The sequence below is a fragment of the Vulpes vulpes genome, chromosome 15 (genome assembly GCF_048418805.1).
Source record: "Vulpes vulpes isolate BD-2025 chromosome 15, VulVul3, whole genome shotgun sequence".
In the NCBI taxonomy this organism is placed as follows: Eukaryota; Metazoa; Chordata; class Mammalia; order Carnivora; family Canidae; genus Vulpes; species Vulpes vulpes.
In genome coordinates this window covers 69,473,850-69,482,455 of record NC_132794.1, presented here as the reverse complement: position 1 = coordinate 69,482,455, position 8,606 = coordinate 69,473,850, and the positions used below count along the sequence as shown (strand labels likewise).

Genomic DNA, 8,606 nt, shown 5'->3' with positions numbered 1-8,606 from the left:
GCGCAGTGAACGTCTAACTCCCACCTCAGGTAAAAAGTACCCCTAGTACGCTGATGGTGTCTAATTCATGCAAGACTCCGTGCCTGAATAAAAATTTCCAGGTTACTCTATAAGCAGAGATCTAACTGTAAGATATGTAAGTAGAAGAATTTTTAGAAATGTTCTTGTTTTAAACTTGTACCGTGTGCAGTGCACTGTGGGTATGCAAATAACCGCTCTTCCGCTTAGGAAACTAGGTTAATATCCACGCTGTACCTCGGCGTCACCAGTAGGGGGCGAGGCGGAGGTTTGGCTGACTTGGGATCTAAACGCCCTATTGATAAGAGACTTGTCAATAGGGTTTTATGTTTTGTTTTATTTTATTTAAAAGATTTTATTTATTTATTCATGAGAGACACAGAGAGAGAGAGAGACAGAGGCAGAGACACAGGCAGAGAGAGAGAGAAGCAGGCTCCTTGCAGGGAGCCTGATGTGGGACTCGATCCCGATACCCCAGGGTCACTCCCTGGGCTGAAGGCGGCGCTAAACTGCTGAGTCACCGGGGCTGCCAATGGTTCTATGGTTTTGTTGTTGTTGTTGTTGTTGTTTTGGTTCTATGTTTTATATATGTGCACGCCTGAGTTTGATTTCTGTTGAGTAAAGACTTTGTCATTAAATAGAAAAAGAGAAAAATTAGCAAATGAGTGATTGATACTAGAATTTAGGTCCTTCCCTCAGTGGGGAGTGAGAGGAGCACACAAGGGTTGTATTTGTCTTAAGCTGCATGGTAGGTGCAGGGGTGTTTGTTTGTTTGCCCTTGTTTTAACTGTGCACCTTCAGGGTATACGGCCTTCAACATTCTGCATTTTTTCAGAAGAATTCTTGACAGTGTCCTGTTTAAAATTGGAGCCTGCTTGCTTTTGGCTTCGGGTTTCCTGCCCCACCTGGTGCTGCTTTAGGAAATGAAGTCTACTGCTCCAGTTTCCGACTCCGGGTGTCCTTAGCCCATGCTCTTACGTTTTTGTGTGTGTGTGTGTGTGTTTTTTTAAGTTTATTTATTCATTATTTAAAGTAATCTCTAAATCCAATGTGTGCCTTGAACTTATGATCCCAAGATCAAGAGTCAGGTGCTTGTTGGATTGAGCCAGCCAGGCATCCCACCCTTATAGTATGCTTTTAAAATGTGCTATTCTCTCCTCTGTGGCGCTCAGTTACTGGATCCGACCTGCCTGCACAGGTTCCCTAACTATTGTGGTAACTGAACAACCTTGACAAAGGACATTGCAGCTCTTTTATTTATTTATTTTTTTTTCCTGGCTGATTGTTTACACATTTTCCTTCCCAACTTTGACACCTTCTTTCTTTCTTTATTTTTTAAAGATTTTATTTACTCATTCATGAGAGACACACAGAGAGGCAGAGACACTGGCAGAGGGAGAAGCAGGCTCCATGCAGGAGGACCGATGTGGGGCTTGATCCTGTGACTCCAGGGTCATGCCCTGGGAGGAAGGCAGGTGCTAAACCACTGAGCTACCCAGGGATCCCCTGAAGCTTTCTTTAAATTGGCACTTTCCCTCCCACTTTGCTGGTTCCTTGGCTTGTAACAAGTCAATCATATGTGACATCTATTTTATTTAAAATGTATATTTAAAAAAATTTTTATTTATTCATGAGAGACACAGAGACTGAGGCAGAGACATAGGCAGAGGGAGAAGCAGGCTCTCCACTGAGCAGGGAGCCTGATGTGGAACTCCATCTGGGATCAGGCCCTGAGCTAAAGGCAGATGCTCAACCACTGAGCTACCCAGGTGCTCCTTACATTTCATATTTGAAAAAATCCAATACAATTTTAAAAGAGCTTTACTGGATATAGGATTCACTTGCCATACAATTAATCCATTTAAAGTGTATAATTCAGTGGTTTTTTAGTATATTCAGAATTGTGCAGTCATCACCACAATTTAATTTTAGAACTTTTTTTGTCACTTCAAAGAGAACTCTACCCATTGGCAGTTACTCCCTCTTCCCTGCCACACACACACACTCCCTGTTCATCAGACTCTGGAAACCACTAATCTACTTCCTGTCCCTAAAGTCCCTATTCTGGATATTTCATATAAATGGAAGTAAACAATCTGTGGCCTCTTGTGACTGGTTTCTTAATAAAACGTCTGTTAGGTTCATCCATGCATACGTTTGTTTTGATACTTGTGTGCTTGCTGTATTTCACAATGTAATGGAAGTTAGAGACCCGTGACCATGCACAGAGTGGGAACTTTGCAGCCTTTTCCCAAGGGCTGTGACGGGGTAATAGCTCCCATCACAGGCCTTGGCCAGGGGTTAAGACACTAAGGGAACAGGAAAGGAGCAATTCTGTGCACTCTGAAGAGTATTTCCCTGTTCCTAGCTTTTAGGGGATATTCACCTTCTGGACTTTGTTCTGCTTCATTATGAAAGGGTCCTGGGCAGCTTTCACTGGTTAGAGAACCACAAGGAAGGTTGGCTATTCATTCATTCATTCATTCATTCATTCATTCATTCATTCATTCATTTTAGCATCCCAGGCTCCATAGGGAATCATGGAGTTCCCAGGGCTTCTGAATCCAAAGCCTGACCCCATGTCTGATTGCAAATGTGGAGTTCAAGGGAGGGACTGGAACAATTTCATTGTTTATGATGTGGCTGGCTCTTCCATTCCTGGCAACAATTCATACTGATATTTAATATAAGATATAACCTGAAAAACAAAAAAAAATAGACCATAAAATCCTTTAATTGGAATTTTTGACTGAAATTTTTATTCTTGTCTTCTTTTTGACTCTAAAGAGAAACATTACATTTTATTTACATGTGGTGTTTCAACTGGCATTCTTCATTAGATTGGGCAGATTCCCTTCTATTTCTAGTATGTCAAGATTGATATACATTTATGTATAGTGAATGAGTACTCGAGTTCATTAAAATACTTTTTCTGCACTCGTGGGATTATTATTAAATGGCTTTGCTCCAATCTCTTCCAGTGGAGGTCTGCATTAAGATTGTTAAAACCATCCTTACGTGTTCTTGTAGGTTGTTCTCTGGTTCCTATTTGTTGTGATCAGATCCCAGGGAGCACAGCTACAAGTGGCAGGTCTGAGCCTAGGAGCAACACCTAACCCTTACAGATTTTACAGTGGAGAGAGACTCTCCTGTGAAAGATGGATTAAACCTTAGGTCTCAGCTCCTGTCCCCAGATTTACCCTCTTTCTAGGACTCCTTGCTCATTTTTGCTGCAACCTCTCTACTGGCCACAAGGAGGCGCTGCTTCTCTTTAGTGCTCAGTTCCTGCAACAAGGCCCACCTCTAAGGTCTAGGAGTCCAATGTTTTGCTCTTGGAGCTCCTGAGAGAATTCTGAAAATATATATTCCTTGTGCACACTTTAAAGATCATATGTATAGTTTCCATAAGATAACTTACACTATCATTCATTTAAATAGAAGCAGAGGTGGACATTTCGTGCATTGTAAATATTGATACTCTAAGCTATTATATCACTTTAAAATACAATCAATGGAAGATAAATGCCTTGAGAGATTTGATACCTACCATCATACTTTTTTAAAAAGATTTATTTTTTCATTTGAGAGAGAGTGAGCGTGTGAGCAGGAGGGACAGAGGGAGAGGGAGAGAATCTCAAGCAGATTCCATGCTGAATGGGGAGGACAATGGGGCTCAATCGATCCCACAGTCCCAAGATCTTGACCAGAGCCAAAAACAAGAGTCCATTGCCCAAGCAAGTGTGCTACCCGGCCCCTTATTATAAAAAATTTAAAATTTTCCTTTCTCTTCTCAAAGTTGTTTTTCTACTTCCATTTCACCAAGAATTTAATACAAAAAAATTTTTTTTAGATTTTATTTATTTATTCATGAGAGACACACAGAGAAAGAGGCAGAGACACAGGCAGAGGGAGAAGCAGGCCCCATGCAGAGAACTTGATGTGGGACTTGATCCCGGGACTGCGGGATCACGCCCTGAGCCTAAGGCAGACGCTCAACCGCTGAGCCACTCAGGGGTCCCAATACAAATATTTTTACACCAGAAAATGTTTTATTGATTACTCAATCGTATTTCACTATGACAAAATAAGTACGTTAATTGAATTTTAAAACATTTTCCACAGTGTTTGAACTTAAAATACTATGCATTAATTTTTTTCTGGATTAATTTATTATTGCGATTATTAGTACGACACACTTGACCCATACAAAATAAACATACTACAAGTTTTGGTAATTATTAAACATAAAAGTGTCATTGCATTGGAAATACATTTCTTAATTAAATGGATGCATGTTACTTATTGCTGGGAAAGACAGGGTTTCTTTCCAATGCCTTTTTGTTTGTTTGTTTTTTGTTTTTATAGCTGTAACCTAAGAAATCTTGTTCCCATAAGTCAGTGGATAGAAGGAGTTTCAACAGCGTCAGTCACTACCATACAATGAACTATTAGTGGCAAACAAATTAAGTCCTTAAATTTTGTTGAAAGAAAAGATTTGGAAATTTTTTAATTTACCAAAGAATTCTTAAAAGTTTATAAAATAATTTGTTGTCCAGATTCATTTATTTCCTCCAAATTGATGTAAATAATTTCACATTGACATTTGTTGGGAGCCCCAAAAGTTTTTGCATCCACCAGCATTGCACCTTGGTAAGATTCAGAGTGGATTTCAGGAAAATGTTTACCTTATGAAGTGGGAGAAGGGCAATTAGTTAAAGAAGGCAGGAATGGGGTATTCCATAGATCTCCTAAAGTCACTCACCTGGCCACCTCTCTTTTAAGCCCCAGGCCAGCCCAGCTGCCCTGTTGAGATGCTTTAGTAACTCCTGTCTCAGGGTGTGGATATTGGGAGCTCCTTAACTTAGGGTAGCAATGATGGAAATCATTATGTTCCAAAATGAAAGCCACTACTCCCATGTGACTATTGAGCACTTGAAATGTGACTAGTAAGTCTGAGGAACTGAATTTTAAATTTTATTTAATTAATTAAGGGTAAATAGCCAACATGGGAAGGGGGTACCATATTGGACAGTGCAGAGCTAGGGATTCAGCAATGTTCTAGGCTTGGTTTTCCACTTGATCAAGGGACTGAACTGTTGAGTTTTTGCTCATAGTGGAGAGGAGATTGTAATCCAGTCTCTTTTCTTCTGCAGTTAGATCAAAGCCTCCCTCATCCATAACCCCCACTCCATCACCTCCTCTGCTCCATACTTTGGTACAGAGTATTCCAAAGGCAAATCTTGAGATATTTGAAAGCAACATCTTAAAAAATTTTTTGAAAGATTTTATTTATTTGACAGAGAGAGAGAGAGCACAAGTAAGCAGAGCAAGCAGGCAGAAGTAGAGGGAGAAGCTGAGCAGAGAGCCCAATGCGATGTGGGGCTCAATCCCAGGACCCTGGGATCATGACCTGAGCCAAAGGCAGATGCTTAACCAGGCGCCCCTGAGAACAAAATCTTAAAGTAATGTGGGGTTGAAAGGCAGGATGGATGGTAATCCCAGATCCACCCTTCTGACTTTGTGACCTGCACCATTCTGCGTATCCATTTCCTCTGGGTTTAAATGAATCTTTTGTCCTGTCAGCCTTTGGACAGAAATATCCCAAGAAGGAAACAGTGGGCAGGAGTTATTGCCCAACGAGAGACAAGCAAGCTGAGCCTATAAAGTCAAGAGAAAAGCAGTTCAGGTGCTCTGCATCTGTGAATGGTCAAGAGAGGACAGAGGGTAGTTATGCAACATGGGGTAGTTATGAGGATGTAACTCAGGTGAAAGTGGCTGTGATGGCTAATTTTATGTGTCAGCTTGATGGGCCAAGGGATGCGCAGATAGCTGATAAACATTTCTGGGTGTACTCCTGGAAGAGATTAGCATTTGAATAGTAGAATGAGTAAAGATCACTCTCATCACTGCAGAGGGCATTTATCCAACACAGAGAGGGCCCAAACAGAAAACAAAAAAGGCAGGGGAAGAGCAAATTTACTCTCTGTGCTTGAGCTCGAAGACACATTTTTTTTTTAAATTTTTTTTTATTTATTTATGATAGTCACAGAGAGAGAGAGAGAGAGAGAGAGAGAGAGGCAGAGACATAGGCAGAGGGAGAAGCAGGCTCCATGCACCGGGAGCCCGATGTGGGATTCGATCCTGGGTCTCCAGGATCACGCCCTGGGCCAAAGGCAGGCGCCAAACCGCTGCACCACCCAGGGATCCCCAAAGACACATTTTCTATTGTCCTTGGTCTTTGGCACTCCTGGTTCTTGGGCCTTGGACCCAGACTCACAGCACTGGCTCCACTAGTTCTGTTTTTCCAGTTTGAACCGCACACCACCAGCTTTCCTGGGCCTCCAACTTGAAGACAGCAGAGCATAAGATCTCTTCTCAGCCTCCTTAATTGTGTGAGCCAGTTCCTCCTAATAAATCTTTGTATTTTTAAAAATCTTTATATTTCTATATATGTTCTATTAGTTCGGGTTGGATTACCACCAAAAGTTAGGCTAGTGTCTGACTCCGCGGGCTAGAGAAGATACTGTACTGAGAAAATACTGTACTGAGAAAATCGCTGAAAAACTGGAGTCCTGGACCCTACCCACAAAGCATGTGGTAAGCACACTGCAAATTTCAAACCCCTTTAAGTGCAGAAAAGTTACTAACTTCTTGCAAAATACAGTACTAGCATGAAATGCTAAAAGATATACTAAGCAAAAATAGAGCAAGGTATACCAAACTCCTAGTACCAGCTTATAGAATCAACTTTTAAAAAAGACTTTGCTTATTAAGAGACACAAGAGAGAGAGAAACAGGCAAAAACAAGCTCCATGCAGGGAACAGGACATAGGACTTGAACTTAAGATCCCCAGGACGACACCTTATTACCTTAACAGAAGCTCCAAGTGTCTATCTTTATACTTTATAGATAGCCCTGTTTAGAAACAAGGCCTCAAAAAATTGAGTTAAGACTCAGAATTGTTCCTCTCCACGGAAATCTTTAGTAAAAGGCGAAAGATTTATACGATCTGAAGAGAAACCAGAGTATGGCCAAGGTACTTGCTAACTTATTTTTCAGGTAGATACAACTCCTAGTACACTGAGGGTGGTTATTTATCACAAGAGTTAGCGCCTACAGAAATTTATCCAAGGAATTGGGAAAATAACATCCTTACACTTAGAAAAGTCAAATAAGAATTCTTTTTTTTTTTTACTTGAAGACAATTATACTGTGTGCAGTGTATTATGGGTATGCAAATGAGTCTGACTAATCACCCTTCAGACTCCGGAAATCTTAGTATTCAAAACGGTGCTCTGGTATATAGTAATGTAATTGACTTTTATTTATCTCCCTTGCATTCAGCAATCTTAAACTCTGGTTATAGTGATTGTAGATTCTATTGGATGTTGTATGTAGACAAGCATATCATCTGACAATGACAACTTTGTTTTTCCCTCATAAATCTATATTTTTTTATTATTTCTTTTTCTTGTTTGATTTAACTGGTTGGGAACTCTGGTAGAGACATTGAACTGAAACAATGATAGTGGAAATCTCCTTATTCTGATCATAGCTTTTTTTAAAGATTTTTTTTTTTTAAGCTATGATCAGAATCATGATATGCAAATTTCTCACTGGGGAAAGAGGCAGAGACATTGGGCTGCCTACAGGGGAAAGAGGCAGAGACACAGGCAGAGGGAGAAGCAGGCTCCCTGTGGAGAGCCCAATGTGGGACTCAATCCCAGGACCCTGGGATCCCCACCTGAGCCAAAGGCAGATTTTTTTTAACCACAGAGCCACCCAGGTGTGCCCTGATCATAGTTTTCACTGGACCACCATTAAGTGAGAAATTTGCTCTAGACAGGTGGGGCATCAAGAGCAGGCAATCTATGCAGTTGCCCTGTGCTCATATGGCCCCAGGTCAGCAGTCACCTTCATGAAATTCTTAGTCATTTTGAAAAAAGATCCTGCATGTTCATTTTGTACTGGGCCTCAAAAGGATTCTGGTAGAAACTCTTCTAATTAAGGTAGTCCCATTCTATTCCAAGTTACCATTATTTGTTTTCCTTGTACTAGAGGTTAGCATTGAGATAATCATAAGTTTTCTCTTTTAATCTATTAATATGGAAAGTTACACTCACAGACTTTCTATCATAAATCATTCCTGCAGTCATAGCCTAAACTCTATTTTGCAATTATGTATTTTTAAATAGACTTTATTGTTTAGAAAAGTTTTAAATATACAGAAAAGATGTGAAGATAGTGCAAAGAGTTCTGTATATCCCACACCCATTTGCCTCTATCACTAACATGTTAGTATAGTACACTTGTTAAAATTAATGGCTCAATAGTTTATAGTTTATACAGATTTGTTGAGTTTTTTATGTTATGTCTTTTTTTCTGCTCAAGGACCCTCTCCAGAATATTATATTTAGTTGTCATGTCTCCTGAGAGTCCTCTGGGCTGTAAGTTTCTTATACTTTCTTTGCTTTGATGACCTGGATAGTTTTGAGGCATCCTGGTAAGATATTTTGTAGAATGTCCTTCTACTGGGATTCGTCTGATGTTTTCCTTATGATCAGATTGGGGTAATGTGTTTTTGAGA

At 40.3% G+C, this 8,606-nt stretch overlaps 1 non-coding gene across 1 annotated transcript; it reads right to left on the bottom strand.

Moving 5' to 3' along the window:
- Window positions 1–6,930: 6,930 nt before the first annotated feature.
- On the bottom strand, window positions 6,931–7,048 carry LOC112918296 (U5 spliceosomal RNA). The gene has a single exon (XR_003234663.1). It is a non-coding gene; the product is annotated as a U5 spliceosomal RNA (small nuclear RNA).
- Window positions 7,049–8,606: the final 1,558 nt, after the last annotated feature.